General features: G+C 38.1%; 1 long non-coding RNA gene across 1 annotated transcript; it reads left to right on the top strand.

Moving 5' to 3' along the window:
* The first annotated feature begins 1827 nt into the window (after window positions 1–1827).
* LOC125481503 lies at window positions 1828–3328 on the top strand. Its single transcript, XR_007261364.1, has 2 exons — window positions 1828–1936; window positions 2909–3328. It is a non-coding gene; the product is annotated as an uncharacterized LOC125481503 (long non-coding RNA).
* The last annotated feature ends 13067 nt before the right edge of the window (window positions 3329–16395 follow it).

The following is a 16395-nucleotide window of genomic DNA, read 5'->3' as shown; positions in this document are numbered from 1 at the left end:
AGCACCTCTGGCAACCTTTACAAATTTAGGTTTATGTAGTGTGTCAGACATATTGAAGTATCAAATACTGACTATCCTAACTTGTCACCAAAGTTTTACCCTTCGTGCACTTCAGTTCACTCACTGCTGACACGCACCAACCAGCACTTCAACACCTCAACTTTAAAGTTTTTGCTCATTTAAATCCCTTCAATTCCTGAATCAGTCTCGTCACCTTAGCTCCACAAACTCCCTAAAAATTCAATGGCTTCAAATTTTTACTTGGAAGGGAATTTGTATCCATTGCTGAAGGTCCAAACAAGGCAATAGCTTCACTCTACCACATACACGCTGGAATAGTGCTTGAGATTGTTCAATGAACGTATGCCTCTTTCCATTCTTGCAGTATACTATTTGCATTCATTACAAGCTGTATCAGAATTGAAGTCATTCAGTCTCTTCAGCTCTTTTTGATCCTTTAAAGCCCCTACAAAAATCCCCTTCTTTGCCCAGGCTTTTGCTCACCCTGCATAATATCCCAACATTGGCTTGATGTCCACTGTTTGATTGTCCATCTGCGAAATGCCTTGGGATGTTTTTCTAACTTAAAGACTACATTCATACAAAATAAAACACAATCCTACAGGATTCTACAACAGAAGATTACTACTATTGTCAATAATTGAAGTAAGTTATTGCAAAATATTAATTACAGGCATTTCAGAAAAATATGTAAACTTGGTATTTTATCCTCCTGTTTCCTCCAATCAAATCCAAACTATAACAAATGATCTTAAATTATAAAAGGACAACTGTACTCATGGAACAGTAAGAATGCCATAAAAGTCACATTTCTTTAAAAATAAATGAGCAGTCACATCATGCTAAAAGAAACATGACACTCTGGACTGCTAGCAGCCCTCAACTTGCTTTTAAAGAACATTAACCTTCTGCCAATTTTTGATCTGCAATGATTTGCTTTCTCCACTGTTTATGAATAGTTACAAATGTTAACCATAATTAAATATTTGCTACAATGTAAAAGTGTACCCAAATGCAACTCCAAATTATGAAATTTAAATTTAAAATTTATTCTGATTATGAACTGTCCTTGCAAATTGTGTTTCCTTGCTGTTTTCTAGCCCAACATACAATTCAATATTACTTTCTTCTGATGACGTACACAATGTCATATCACTCTTTTGCCTTACCTAATAGGCTTTATTTCAAAAACACTTCACCTTAGCATATACCTTGTGCTCTAACCATCAGCTATTCTGAGCATGACAGCGCCCTAAAATGAAGAGTCATAATGGACTAGAAAGTTTAACTCTGGTTCTCTCCACAAATGCTGTCAGATTGGGTTTCTGCAGCATTCAGTGCTTGTTTCAAATTTCCAGCATCTGTAGTATTTTGCTTTTACCCCAAAATAGATCTCCCATCTTACATAATCTAATTTTGCAACAAGAATAGATGCCTCCCACGCTAGCAAGTTGGCAAAACAGTCCACAGAGCATGCCTTGACGGTGCTCAAGTCTAATTGTTTTGAAACCTGTGCGGAAGTCCTACTTGCTTCAGCAAGAATTAAAAATAAGCTCAACACCAAGCCAAGGCCTTTTTTTGCTCATCGAAGTTCCTTAACAAATGTATAAGGCTGCTTCTACCATAAACCACACAAGACAGATAAAGGGAAAGAGATAAGGTGGTGAAACAAATCTGAATTAGGAATCATAGAAACTAAATTTAACCCAGTATTATACATAGGCCAGATCATGTTTTGTATGTCACGTGCAGTTTTGATCATGTGATATTCAAAAGGGCAATGACCTTCGGAAGAAGTGAAGTAGATTTCATTCTTGGGCTGATGTTTCGGAGTTGCAGTGATTCCGAAATGGACTTCATATTCAAGAACATTAAATAAGTTCAACCTTAAGCAACTATTGAAGAAATGGATACAGTAAGTAATTAAATTGCTTAGTTTTCAGATATAAAACTAGGAAATACGAATAGAAAACTGTCAACCGCAAGCCAGAATTGCCAATAATGCGTGTGCAGGAACCCAAATAGTAGCGAACATATAGAACAGACTGATAACAAGTTCTTGACTAAGCTGATGAGCTCCTTTTAAACAAACATAAATATCCATTCATAAATTTTAAAGCTTCAGATCATCAGCTAAATGTGTTGAAGTGTAATACTGACAGCTGAAAGAGTGCTTGAGAAACAAAAAATATATCAAGACTAGTATGAATACTCAGAGGGGTGGCAATCATGATTGGATTGTTACTCTGCTCATGCTTTTTTCCACCAAGGACAAACCTCCGCATTTCTGGCCAGCAATCTTGATCCTAGCCACTTCAGAAAAGTGAAGCATACTAGAAAACCAACTAGTCATTTGAAGTTTATGACTGGGAAAGTCAAACTATGTCTTTCTTTTTCTACACTGGTGCCATATTCTGCTAATTTTAAATGGCTTGCCTGGAATGCACTATTTCCAGCTCTTTCAGAAATAAAGAATGTACAATTGCTCATTATCCCAGGGTTCAAGGTACATTAGCCTAGTTGGCTGGACAGTTGGTTTGCAATGCAGAGTAATGCCAACAGCATTAGTTCAATTCAAGCACCAGCTGAGGTTACCATGAAGGACTCTCCTTCGATCTCTCCCCTTGCCTAAGGCATGGTGACCCTTAGGTCAAACAACCACCAGTTGTGTCTCTCTAATGACAGTAGTCCGATGGTCCACTATGACTATGTCAACTTTACCTTTATCCCAAGACTAGCATTTCTTTGAATAATGTGAATACCTTGTCAACCCATTGCAAAATTCACCTCTTCCCTCACCATCCCTCTCAATAGTACTCACCCATGCTCTTAACTGTATGAAAATGCTCATGAACCCTTCCCTTCTCTCTCTCAATTCCACCAACAGATGGAATGGAGGACAACAATCGAGTACTGTCCAGGGAGTAGACAGCACACAGAGCAGTGAAGGGATGTACGTGGACTAACATCAACAGGATTGTGGCTGAAAATTGCTACTTTGGCAGTCCTAGGATGCACAGCATTTAGGTTTTAAATGTGGTTTTTTGATGTGGAAAATGCTTAGAAAGTTCATTTTAAAAAAAGGGATAGGACAAAAAGTCCATGTCTGCATGGGTTTCGCCAATTATGGAGCAATGTGGGTTGGGTAAAGTTAAGAATGAGAAGTTTAGTCATCCATGTGGGTGTGCCTTGGCGGGGATTCCTCAGGGTCCTGAGTTGAAACAAACGATGTAAATGGATGTTCTCTCCCGCCATTTTGGAAGGTTTTGACCAACATCTCTAATAAAAACCTGCTAACTTCTAAGAACTCAATGCTCATTGCAGTTATGTTCCAATTTGACATACAAGGACCAACAAAATACTTTCATTAAAAGCAACTAGCACAAAGAACTGTCATAACTGTAAATTACGTAAAACATAACATATTTAAGAGAATCTGCACTGTTATTTTAACCAGTGATGTTTCATTTGCAAAACTTTTGTGCATTTCTAAAACAAGTCTAGGTTATAGGACAGAAAATTTCCTAATTTTAACAGGCCATTTATAAAAAGTGTCCTTTGCATGGTTAATGAACTAAGTGATGATTTTCTTTGGTTGCAGTTAAATACATACAAGCCTGATGGAAAATGCATACATATTGTATTTAATACTGTGGTTTTGGCTGCGTCAGGTTGCAGAATAAAGTCAGTCTTAAACGTTTTAGCCAAAATGGGGCAAACTTTGACAATAGTTAGTCAATAAATTAGTTTAACGTTTTACAGGTACAAAAATTATGGTTTGTCATTTATATTTATGGCAGTTTAACTACTATTATCAAGCTTTAAGAGAACTTGTTCAAAGAAAAAGAACAGAAGAAACTTAGCAGGTCTGGCAACATTTGAGGGGAGAAAATAAAGAATGTTTTGAGTCTAGTGACCCTTCTTCAGAGGGGTTCTTTGAGCTCTGCCAAAAGTGCTCCAATCCTTACTTTCTCCAATATTTAAGCATGGTTTGTGCCAAATCAAATATGTATTTCTTTTAATTTATTTGTCAGATTGTCCACAAATCCAAATGCTGTATATTCCATATATTTATTACACAGGACATGTTGTGGTGCCAAAAGAAAAGAACTCTCACCCATTTCGACATTCTGGTTCATATTTTGTTTCTAACTACTTGATAGCCATGATGCGGAGATGTCTGCGTTGGACTGGGGTGGATAGAGTCAGAAGTCACACGACACCAGGTTAAGGTCCAACAGGTTTATTTAAAATCACTAGCGTTTGGAGCGCTGCTCCTTTCTCAGGTGAAGTGAAATTCAGACAAATGATAAAAATTTGAAATGAATACAGCAAACGCTGGAAAAACTCAGCAGGTCTGGCAGAATCTGTAAAGGGGGAAATGGATTTAACGTTTCCACTTAATGTTTCTTTCATCTGATGAAGGAGCAGCACTCAAAAAGCTTGTGATTTTAAATGAACCTGTTGGCCTACAACTTGGCGTTGTGACTTTTGATACTATCTACTTGAGCTTTTCCTATGAAGTGTGCATTAGCAATTGCAACAAAACCTGACCTATACAGACAGATAGTTGAACTATAGTTGCAGTACGGTTGGTGCCTGTGAGGAGCAGATTTTACAGGGGGCATTCAGAGAGTGAAGTTACTAAAAGTTCTGCATCACCAAAACCACACCCCAGTTTAGTTAAGTTCAGTTCAGAAACTAATACAACCTGCATTTCTCTGAACCAAGAGAAATGGTTCATATCCATGCAAAAGCTAGATACTACAGATGCTCAAACATATGTTGAAAACAATAGTATCTGCTTCAACATTTTGAAATCAATCACAAAATCTAGCTTATGGAATTCCATCGCCTAAACAATCAAAGGCATTTTGAAGAATTTTCATAGAACATACAACAGTACAGGCCCTCTCTTCCCTCTAAATTCCAATTATTGCATTCTAATATTCTGTCTAACCAGTTTCATTCACGTAGGCAGTGGAATATCCCAGGCCTGGCTGCACTTTTTGTAGTGTAGAATGGTATACTCTACTGCCAAAGAGGACTCCATCTGGTGGCCTGTTTAAGAACTATTTAAATTCACTCAAGAAGGGTAAGAGAAGTTGCAAGGATAATTGCACAGGTGGCCTTCCAGATCATCAAATTTAGAGTACTTTGACTCTACAATGGGATCAAAAATATTCCTTCACATTCAAAACAGGCAACCAGCTTCATAGCAAGATATTAGTAATATCAAAATAATTCTACCTGGTAATTTTACTGTCTGGATTTAAACATGAAGCAATGTTCAATTAGCATCCTAGACCACATATGACTGGGAAAAGCACTTGCAAGTAATTTTTGTCAACAACAGATATGAGCACTTGTTCCACAGAAACAATTACATAATTGCTTTTGGAAGATATTTGTCACACCATTTGAGCATGCTATAGAAATTCTGACAAGCCATAAAAAAATTGAAATGAATACAGCAAATGCTGGAGAAACTCAGCAGGTCTGGCAGAATCTGTACAGGGAAATGGGAGTTAATGTTTCCAGTCCAATAAGACTTCTTCAGAACTGCTCAAAAAATGACATGGCTGGAGTCCAGAGCTGCCTGAATTAAGTGGATGGCACTTTAATTGCACAATGTCAGACTGAAAATGTGGAACCAAAGGAGAGTTGTTTATAGAAACTGAACCAAAAATATCTATGACAAAAATGATTCAGTTCCTCACGTTGCAGGATATGCTATATAATACCTTACATTAGATTGGGCAAAATAGTTACAATGTCATTTTTCATTTTTTTTCTGTCTTTCTCTCAGGGGAGATCAGTGTCACTGGCAAAGTTGTAGCCTTTCTTTAAATCCCTGAAAAATATAAACTATTTTTAAAAAGACTCATTCATTGAAGATGGGCATTTCTAGCTTGGCCAGTGTGTGTTTCCCATCTCTAACTTGAACTGAATGGCTGACTGGACCCTTTCAGCAATGCTGTGGATTTGGAGTCACATTATAGGCCAGATTTGCTAAGGATGATTGATTTCCTTCCCAAAAGGATAGTGAACCAGATTTTGTTTGTTAGGACAATCAATACTGGTTACGTTGTCACCATGACAGACTTTTATTGAATATAAATTTCACCAAGGTGAGTTTCAAACCTATGTCTCCAGGGTCTCTAGATTACTAGTCCAGTCATGTTACTACTATGCCACTCTGTTTGCAATCACCCACAGGCCAGACAGCGCAAGGATGACGTATTTCCCTCCCTCAAAGGACAACAGTGAAGCTGTTGGGTATTTTTTGACAATGTATAATACTCTCAGTAATGGCGACTGTGACATATCAATGTAAATTCCACTATCCTGCATCCTCAGAACATTAATCTGGGACTCTGGATTATTCGAGTGATGTTAACACCTTGCCACTATTTACTCCAGCTCTTAGAGAAATTCTTGTTCACACAATGTATTATGAGATGACTTTGATGTTACAGCATACAATTCAGGTGTATCAAAGACGGGAGTTGTCAGATTGTATCGTCTGAGCTGCTTTAGTTTGTGCAAGTGTATAGCATTGCTCAACTGTTTGCATTCTTAACAGTCACATTTCCAAACTTCAAGATTTCACCACAAAGATTAGCTAATTATAAATATCACCAGAATAAGAAATTGATTCTGTAATACTGCACAATGTTCCTCTTTTAAAAATTAATTCATTGTGAAGAGAAAACAGTATTCCAAACTTTTAAAAACAATTTCATTTCTGGTACTGACTTCCCCATAACTTACTCACTTCCCTCCTCCGATCTGCCCTAACATGTGCCATGCTGCACTGCACAAGTCAATGAGAGTCGTTGTTTATTTTTTAATAACATTTCCCCACAAGAGGTGCATTGCATAACTGTTTTTCACACAATGCACAGATAAATACTAAAACAGTGGCGCACTACCAGACTGGATATTAAAAGAACCTTCCAATCACTGCTTGTGTCCCTGGTTTCCGGTCTAAAGTCACTGCATTTATTTCTTTGAATTTTGATTCTTTCAGACTGCTAATATTACATACAAACCTTCGGAAAGCATTTCTTAAAAAAAAAACTACCTTATGAAAATGCTGGCATACTGATATTTCCAAGTTTATTTCTATCGTTTGCTCAAAATAACAACCCATTGAACTCAATCTTTATAATGTATAGAACAGTCCAGTCCAATTTGATTTATTAAATCAGGACTAGTATTATGAAACACCTAAAAGAACAGATAATCGCGGTCCTTAGCTGTATAACCATCTTTAACTGGAAATAAATGTTGACTGGGGAACTAAATTTTCATCTGTATAATGGTGCAAAAGACAACTCTCATTTCAATTACTCTTGAATAGTAGCCTTGAATCCAGACATTCTTTGCAAACAATATGGAAGCATATAGTTAAAGAATCTTGAGACAGTATTACAATACAAACCTTTCAGTTCCATTTTATAATGGCAGCTGCAACAAGCACAAGACGACAATAGCTTTATTAGTTGCTAACTTTGGGTAAGCATTCAAATCCGCTGTTTGTAAAGAAAAATAAAATCTTCATCCTATTCTCACTTTACTGTAAGACTTCAGGATTGGTTATTGCTCACATGGGCTTAATGTCATGGCATCACAATTCCACACAGAGAATGAGTTTAATGGGACTAGGAAACTGCCCAACACTTGTCATGTAAATTTGTTTCACAAAAATCTAGTGACACATAGATATGCACAACAAATCAAGTAAACATAAGCTGTAACACTTAAAATAATTAAATAGCCTGGCTGCAACAAAGTTTATTGAAAGTAATTTAAGACAATAACAGAACTTCCACAATGAAACATCATAATGAGATGGAGCAGGCAGAGATGTACTGAAAAATAGTTTTAGACAAACAGCTGTTCAGTTAAGTTAATTTTGGCAGGTTTCCCTGTTCCATGAAAACCAATAAACATTGTACTCCTAAGTTAATATGAAAAACATAAAATCCTCTCTTCGTGCAAGAATTAGACTGGAAATATTTCTGTGGTGACATCGAGAATTAGCTATAAAATTCAAAATTGGTGGTATAGTGGATAGCGAAGAAGGCTAAGTTTATGAAGTGATCTTACTCAACTGGGGCAATGGGCTGAGGAGTAGCAGATGGATTGCGAGGTATCGCATTTTGATAAGACAAAAAAGGGTAGGACTTATACAGTTAACGTTGGGCCTGGGGTTTCGAACAGAGACACCTCCAGGTTCAGGGGCACAGTTCTTTGAAAGTTGTATCACAGATAGACAGGACGGCATTTAGCAGGCTTGCTTTCATTACTCAGACCATTGAGTATGGGAGTTGAGATCACGTTATGGTTGTACAAAATGTTGGTGAAGCCACTTATGGAGTACTGTGTACAGTTTTAGCCACCCTGCTATAGAAGAGATATTATTGAATTGGAGGGGGTTCAAAAAAATTTGCAAGGATATTGCTGGGACTGGAGGGTTTGAGTTAGGAGGAGAGGCTGGATGGGCTGGCACTTTTTTCACTGAAGCCTAGGAAGTTGAGGGGTAACCTTATAGGAGGTTTTATAAAATCATGAGGGGCATAGATAAGGTGAGTAGTAAAGGTCTTTTCCCTAGGGTGGGGGAGTTTAAAACTAGAGGGCATATTTTTAAGGTGAGAGAAAAAAAGATTTTAAATGGACCAGAGAGGCAACTTTTTCCACACAACGGTTGGATTGTATGTGGAATGAGCTGCCAGAGGAAGTGATAGATGCAGGTACAGTTACAACATTTAAAAAAACATTTGGGCAAGTACATAAATAGGAATGGTTTAGAGGGATTTGAGCCAAACATAGGCAAATGGGATTATTTTAGTTTGGGAAATTTGTTTGGCATGGATGAGTTGGACCGAAGGGTCTGTTTCCATGCTGTTTAACTCTTATAACTAAAAAGCTTTCTGGATGGTCACGAAATATCCAGCAAATTCTGATATAGATATAGCAGGAGATGCAATTCAATTCCTGGTTGGGCCTAATTAGCTCATTTCAGTTGAGCTAATAGTCATTGAGATATAAATGGCTAAATAACCCATGAGAAAGAAAGAAAGAGACCAGGGTAGTTATAAAATGTCATTGAGGGTTTCTAATTTGAAAGTGTGCTATCGACATGACTGTGCTTAATTGTAATGTGCCTTGCACTGAAGTAGTCTAACATTCACCATACACACATAACGAAGAATCACTTAGAACAATTGTGAGGATTACGAACAACGAAACGGTCTCTGGCAAGAATTAGTGCCTTCAGAGAATCCATGCAGAGTTATGCAGTTTCAGAACATTTGTAATAGTGGTCAGCTTGACTTTACTGATTACGGGCAATTCAATAAGATTTAATTTAATCCAAAACCTATGATTGTACTTTAAATTCAATTATGTTTGACTTCTGAGTTGGTTGTCCAATTATAAATGCGCACAAAGATTCCAAGACAACTCACTGCATCTACCAACAATAGGTATCCAAAACTTTGGGAAAAAGAAAATTATCTGCAGATCATTAGCTAAATTCCATCTTGCATAAACAGCTGAACATTAAGGTTATTAAGTAATGACAGATGATTGTAAGATCTGCTGCATTTGGAACAGTTGGAATGTTTGAGGATATTAATGATTAATGAGCTGTAAATTTATATCTCTGAACAGAACCAAGACTGCCGTCTTTGGCATCGACCACAAATTCTGTACCGACACCGACTCCACCTATCTGCCTGATCAGGATGTCAGGCTAAACCAGACAGACAGTTTGAAACATCTAAATTGTACTCCAGCTCCATCATGAAAACTTCAAAATCCTCTCCCAAACTCTAGTATCTTGTGTCAAATCCCATTCTTCACCCACAGTAGGTGGCCAGATTTCCAGCTGCATAAGTCCTTCCAAAATGTGTCAAATCTGTCTCTCTGCTCCTTTAAGATCATCCTTAAAATTCATCCCTGACCAACATTTTGATTACCATTCATCTCCCTTTGGCTAAGCACCCATTTTCCTTTGTTATGCCTAATGAAGTTTTCATAGCTTCAAAGATTATAATAATCTCCACATCACTTAAAAGCAAAAATATCCAGACAAGATGCAGAACAATTTCAAAAGATAGTTGTAACCTAAAGTAAAATATCTGCATGTAATTACTAAAATAAATCAGGATCATATTAATGAATGTTTCTCCAAAAGACTTTTGTCTTTGAATAAATAATATACAAGTTTTATTAAGTGATCAAAACGTACATGCACAAGTTAACATGCATCATTGGTATTGATCATACCAGAAGTGACAGCAAATAAAGTGTAGTACAAGTGCTAAGCATTCAGCTTCAAGTCCCATGAGGCAAGCACTTGACTTAACACAGAGATAGTGAACTGAGCCATATGTTTCCTCCTCCCGCCATCCCTATGAGTAAGTATCACCAGAAGGCTCATTTGAGATACAACTGATGATGAAATGACATAGACAGATGACAGACAGCCCGTAGTTGGAAAAAACAGCAATTCTTTTGTCAAAAATAACTGTATAACTAACCTGCTTAAAGACTAATTGCTGGGGATCTGACAAGTTTCCCAAGAGATGAACATATTCAGACCAAAAAAAACCTAGGCTATGCAAGAATGAACCTTGCCTGCTGCCAAGAATAGATAGTTCTTACCTTCCTCACTCAGCTGCAACTTATCAAAACGCATTATTATGGAAACCTAAAAACTGCTTAGGGGCATGAGGTATTGAAAAGTCCTGATACTAAATCTGCAACTTGAGCATTCATTCAGACATTGATTTTTTTGAGCAACTTCTTCAAAACAAGAATACCTCATAACATCAACACTCAACATCATAATACCTCAAATTCTTCAACGTATGAAGTGTTACCGTCTACAAGCTTCACTTTCAGCTGTCGGGACAAAATGCCTCCCATGTTTATCTTTTAAAAAAACATACCTTTATACTGCAAATAGGAACTTGACAGAGATGTGATCTCAAGCAGTGTGAGCCAGCAGCTCTGAATAGCACTGCAAGCAATGTGTTACTTTCAAGAGGACAATGAACACGAAGATGGGACAACAAGAGAATGGAGACTAATTCACTGGCATTACCAATGTGAACCAAGTTGCAACACTGGTGGCATTTTTAACTATTCACACATTCTTTGCCTTCATGAAAAGTACGTGGAGTATTTGGGAATTTGTTGAACTTGAATTTTTTTTTTATATAAATGCTTCACAGAAGTTAATTAACAACCAGTTTGAAACAGATTCTGTCTGGGACCACTCAATAGCCAAATTCAGAAAACAAAACAGAAATTGCTGGAAAAGCTCAGCAGGTCTGGCAGCATCTGTGAAGGAGAAAACAGAGTTGACGTTTTGGGTCCAGTGATGCTTCCTCAGGACAAATATCATTTTTATACTGTGGTTCACGATCCACTACTCAGGTTTCTTGAGCTCTCTACAGCCTTCAATATGGTTGTTTGCATGCTCCTTCTCAAATGCCTGTCCTTCATTGACAAAGTCTGGAAGGCTGCCCTGTTTAGATTTACTCTTACCGACCAAATTTTAGTCAGAAAGCATGGTCAGCTGACATATTTTTGTAAAGTCATGAAATGTGGGCATCACTGAGAAGGCCAGCTATTATTGCCCCGGGATGTCTAAGCAACACTGCTGAAGAACTTTAAGATAGTTGAAACTAACAATAAGCAGCTTACTTTTATTCTGAAGGATTGGCAAAAGCCAAAAAGAAATGGACAGAAACCAATTATGCCAAAATGCTGAAGACTCCACTTTTGTTTTAATGCTACCTTGATAGTTTTGACAATGGAAAACTAAACAGCTTGGTTCACACAGACGTGGATGCAGTGGACCAAGTTGACGGATGTCTAACGTGGAAGGTTTGTTTGGTGTCTTGAATGGAGGTGAGGAGGGAGGTGTAGGAGCAGTTGTAGCACTTCCTGCAATTGCAGGCAAGTGGAGATTGTGGAGCGGATGGCAGAGTCGTGGAGACAGCGGTCCTTATGAAAGGCAGATAGGGGTGGGGAGGGAAATATCTCTTTGGTTGCGGTGTTGGATTGTAGGTGGCAAAAGTGGAGGAGAATGATACACTGGATGCGGAGGTTGGTGGGGTGATATGTGAGGACAAAGGGGATTCTGTCTTATTTTTGTTGGGTAGGGGGAGGGGATGTGATGGCAGAAGTGTGGGAAATGCAAGAGATGCGGTTGAGGGGCATTTTCGATCACCGGGGGGTTGCGGTCCTTGAAATAGAAAAACATCAGGGATGTGCAGGAGTGGAATGACCCATCTTGGGGGCAGACATGGCGGAGGCGGAGGAATTGAGAGTAGGGGATCACATTTTTGCAGGAAGGTGGGTGAGAGGAGGTGTCGTCCAGGCAGCTGTGGGAGTCGGTGGACTTGAAATAGATGTCAATTTCAAGGCAGTCACCAGAGTTAGAGGCAGAGGGGTCCAGGAAGGAGAGGGAGGTAAGGTGTTAGTAAAGTTGACGAACTGTTCAAGCTCCTCGTGGGAGCACGAGACAGTGCCAATATAGTAGCGGTTCACCTGCACATCCGTCAACTTTGTCTACTACATCCAATGCGGCATCCTCTACACCGGTGAGACCAAGCTTAGACTCGGAGACCATTTTGTACAGCGTCTGCGCTCTGTACGTGACAAACAACAACACGTTCCAGTCGCAAACCATTTTAACTCTCCTGCCCACCCACCTCACTGACCAATCCCCACCTCTCCCTACCTGCACTCACCTATCACCATCCCAACTACCTCCCCTAACCCCACCCCTCCTATTTCTCTTCATTTCTGAGCTCCCTCCCCCGTTCCCATTTCTGAAGAAGGGTCCAGACCTGAAGCGTCAACTTTTCTGCTCCTTTGATGCTGCCTGGCCTGCTGTGCTTCTCCAGCTCCACACTGTTACCTGAATCCAGCATGTGCAGTACTTGCTATCTCTATAATTATAAGCATGTCTGTTTTCACTGGAAGGGTGTAACATCAAGGTGGCTTGCAGGCTGGAATAACTGGTTTTCTCTCTCAAACAGTTTTTTCCAAGTTCAGACTCTGCTTCTGTTACAAGTTGGAATACATCATAAAAATACAGAATTTAAAAACTGAAGGAAATTCAAGTACCCAAATACTGAGTTTGGAAAATATCTGACTGCAGTTTAAAACAGAAGACCTCTGGAAGTACAACATACTCACATTGGTGGTCTGGATGTACTGGTCAGGTTGTGGCCAAAGGAACTGAAAATTATTTTTTACTTATGGGCTTCAGCTTATTTTCTAACTCCACTTGAGATTTTATACTTGAATTCCCTACCAAGTTTAAATATATTCATCTCTATATTCCCCTTAAAATTTCTCCATAAACCTACGGTGTTACCAACTTTTTGCTTTGTATTTGATTTATCTCTGATTACATGATAGGATTTTATTTTCTACATTAAAAGCATTAAATAAATGGTGCAGGTGGACAAAGATACAATGGCACACTGCTGAGAAAGAAATTCACCAAGAGGTTTTACCAACATTTCTCTCAGAATGCTGCAAAAAAAAAAAAAGCAAACGTACAAATTACAAATCGCATGCTTGTCTCTGGGATGCAATAATTGCTGCTGCTAAATAATAACTGCAATAATTTCAAAGCAATTAAGAGTATGTAAAGTCATTCAGATGTTGCTGGCATATAAGCTTTATTTAATGAAGAATCAAGCTATATTCAGTATTTATGAGCAAATTGAATGCAATGGTGGTGGTATTGCTAGCTTGCCAGAATAAAGGTGAAACTTGATTCAACCATGATTCATATCAAAATATACTAACAGTTCATAAGTACAGAGGCATAATCTGTTTACGCAAGATAAGAGAGACAAATCAGATACCAAAAGAAAACATAACATTTCATTTACCTAATTAATTCAAGTAGAGTCCAAAACATTTTATTTAGTCCACTTGGTTAATGGAATTAGCTGAAACGCAGTCAACCTTATTGTTTGTCAGAAAGTCTATCCACAATAGCAGTGCGAGTGTGCAAGATTATGGAAAACTAAACCAGTATGTGCTTGAATGGTGGACTGCATAAATGTGGTGGCAACCAGGAGACCTGAATCAGTTCTTACACTAGATTGCTGATCTTTGTTGAGTCAATCATCTGAATTAGGAATGTAACAGGCACTACACTAACTGTAAAATAAAACAAAGAACTGCAGATGCTAGAGATTTGAAACAAATAAAAACAAATTGCTGGCAAAACTAAAATAAAAACAGAGTTAATGTTGAGATAACAAGTGTTCATCCAGCTCTACACCTTGTTATCTCAGATTCTCCAGCATCGGCAGTTCCCACTATCTGAGTTAATGCGCAGTCCAGTTTTGAAGAATGGCTGCTGAACTCAAAACGCTAACTCTATTTTCTCTCCACAGATGCTACCAGACATGCTGAATTTCTCAGGCAGTTTCTGTTTTTGTTCGTTTTACATTAACTGTACTTTCCCTTAGCTCAGGGCAGGGAGAAGGAGGAAATCAGCCAAAGGAAACTATTTTTTATACAGCTCTCCATGTGGAAATTAGACAGAATCCAAAGCAACCTTCTGTCAAGACTTCAAACATTGATTGATATGCATGTTTTTATTAAAAGCACCATATTTAAAAGCAGACTGAGAAAATTAATTGGAACAATCACACTGATAAATTTCTGCTGCAAGATTCATATTTTGGGAATGTTTTCTAGTTAATGACAATCAGAAAATATGGTGCCATTCAGCAAAACAATTTAATGCTACCATGTATTTTCTTGTAAGGATCACTGCTCGAGGTACATGCTGATATTCATGTTTCTATCAAATGCTCAACTCTTGTGCTAATTCATGCTTTTATGCAAGTATATTTTCTGGAAACAGCCTTTTTTTTTGTACATCCATGGGGTTTTTTCCCTTCGTACATGCATTAATGAAATATTTCTTTAGTAACTTTACTGTTACCAAAGATACAAACAAAGCAATTAAAACAATCTTTATATTCAGACAATGATAGAAAAGAATATTTACGGGGTTTTGAAATAACAGTGCATCTTCGATGTACTCCATCATTTTAATGTGCTTCTGATCCACTCATGCTTCCTCTACTATCCCCTTGTGAGCAGTAAATAGATGATGGGCAATAAATGCAGCCTTGCCAGCACTCATTACATTGAAGAACAAAAACAACTTGTCTGTTGCACTGTACAATATCCGTTTTCAAAGGCTGTTTCCAGAACCAATATTAAGGACAATAACAGAAGTTTCACTTTGGAATTATAATTCCCAGCCTCTAAACAATTTAGGTGGTGGCACCAAATTGAAAAAATATAGGGAGATCAAATATGATATTTCCAATGTTGAGAAAAAAGGACAATTTTCTCCCAAATGGGAAACTCATTAATGAGAACAAGAGGCCAATTTGTATACATTAATATCTCATTATTATGTAATTTCATTTTGTCTCTGTGCAGTTTGCTGTTCTCCCATGGTTAGTCTCGCGGTGGGGGGGGCGGGGAAGCATGACTAAGCTGAAGGCCCAGGACTCAAATGTAATGTTGGGAGATTAAGAACGAAATGAAAGTATTTGGTGGGAATGTGTAGAATTCTACACATGAAAGCGCATGCAGCAATTAACTATCTGAGGCAATCTTAAAAGTGTCACCTGTGGTTCACAATTCACAAAGACAATCTAAGGTCTCAAATTTAACAAGGGCGTGCAGCTGACTTCCACTCACCATGAACTCTAATGATTTCACAATTTTACAACATGTTGTTAATGCTGCTTTTCTTCTGTTATGTGTGGAAGCATGGATATGGACTGGGAAGGGTTATTTGTCACTGGCATCAGTTGATCCTCCAAAGTCCTAGCAGTAGTGAAGATAGCCACTGCTGGTGAGTGCTCAGCAGCCACAGTGCAGTGCCATAGTGCATACGTAATGAGCGGAATAGCAGAAAATTGCATGAGATAACTTGCTAGGGTTCATGGAGAGAAAATCTCAAAGTTACTCCCCAAAATTGATACAGCCAATCTTTTGAAATTTGGGCTAAAATTTTCTAATTTCTAAAGTTGCAAGATATACCCCGATGTCTGATAAACATCCATTTATAATTTTCGCACCAATAGGAAAACCTATTGAAAACATATCTTTTACAACAGGCAGAATATTTTCTCTATGTTTTTACATATTACGTGTCTGCTGCAGTTCCAAATTTAAACTTGAATTACTGCAAACATTTAGAACTAATAACCCCACAAGGGAATATTACATACTTTTAAAGATTAGGATCAAAGTTTAGGAACTAGGTTGCACAAACTGGGGCGGGTGGACAGT

This window comes from Rhincodon typus, unplaced genomic scaffold (genome assembly GCF_021869965.1).
Source record: "Rhincodon typus isolate 14 unplaced genomic scaffold, sRhiTyp1.1 hic_rhity00002381, whole genome shotgun sequence".
Classification (NCBI taxonomy): domain Eukaryota; kingdom Metazoa; phylum Chordata; class Chondrichthyes; order Orectolobiformes; family Rhincodontidae; genus Rhincodon; species Rhincodon typus.
This window is presented reverse-complemented; position numbering and strand designations above follow the sequence as displayed.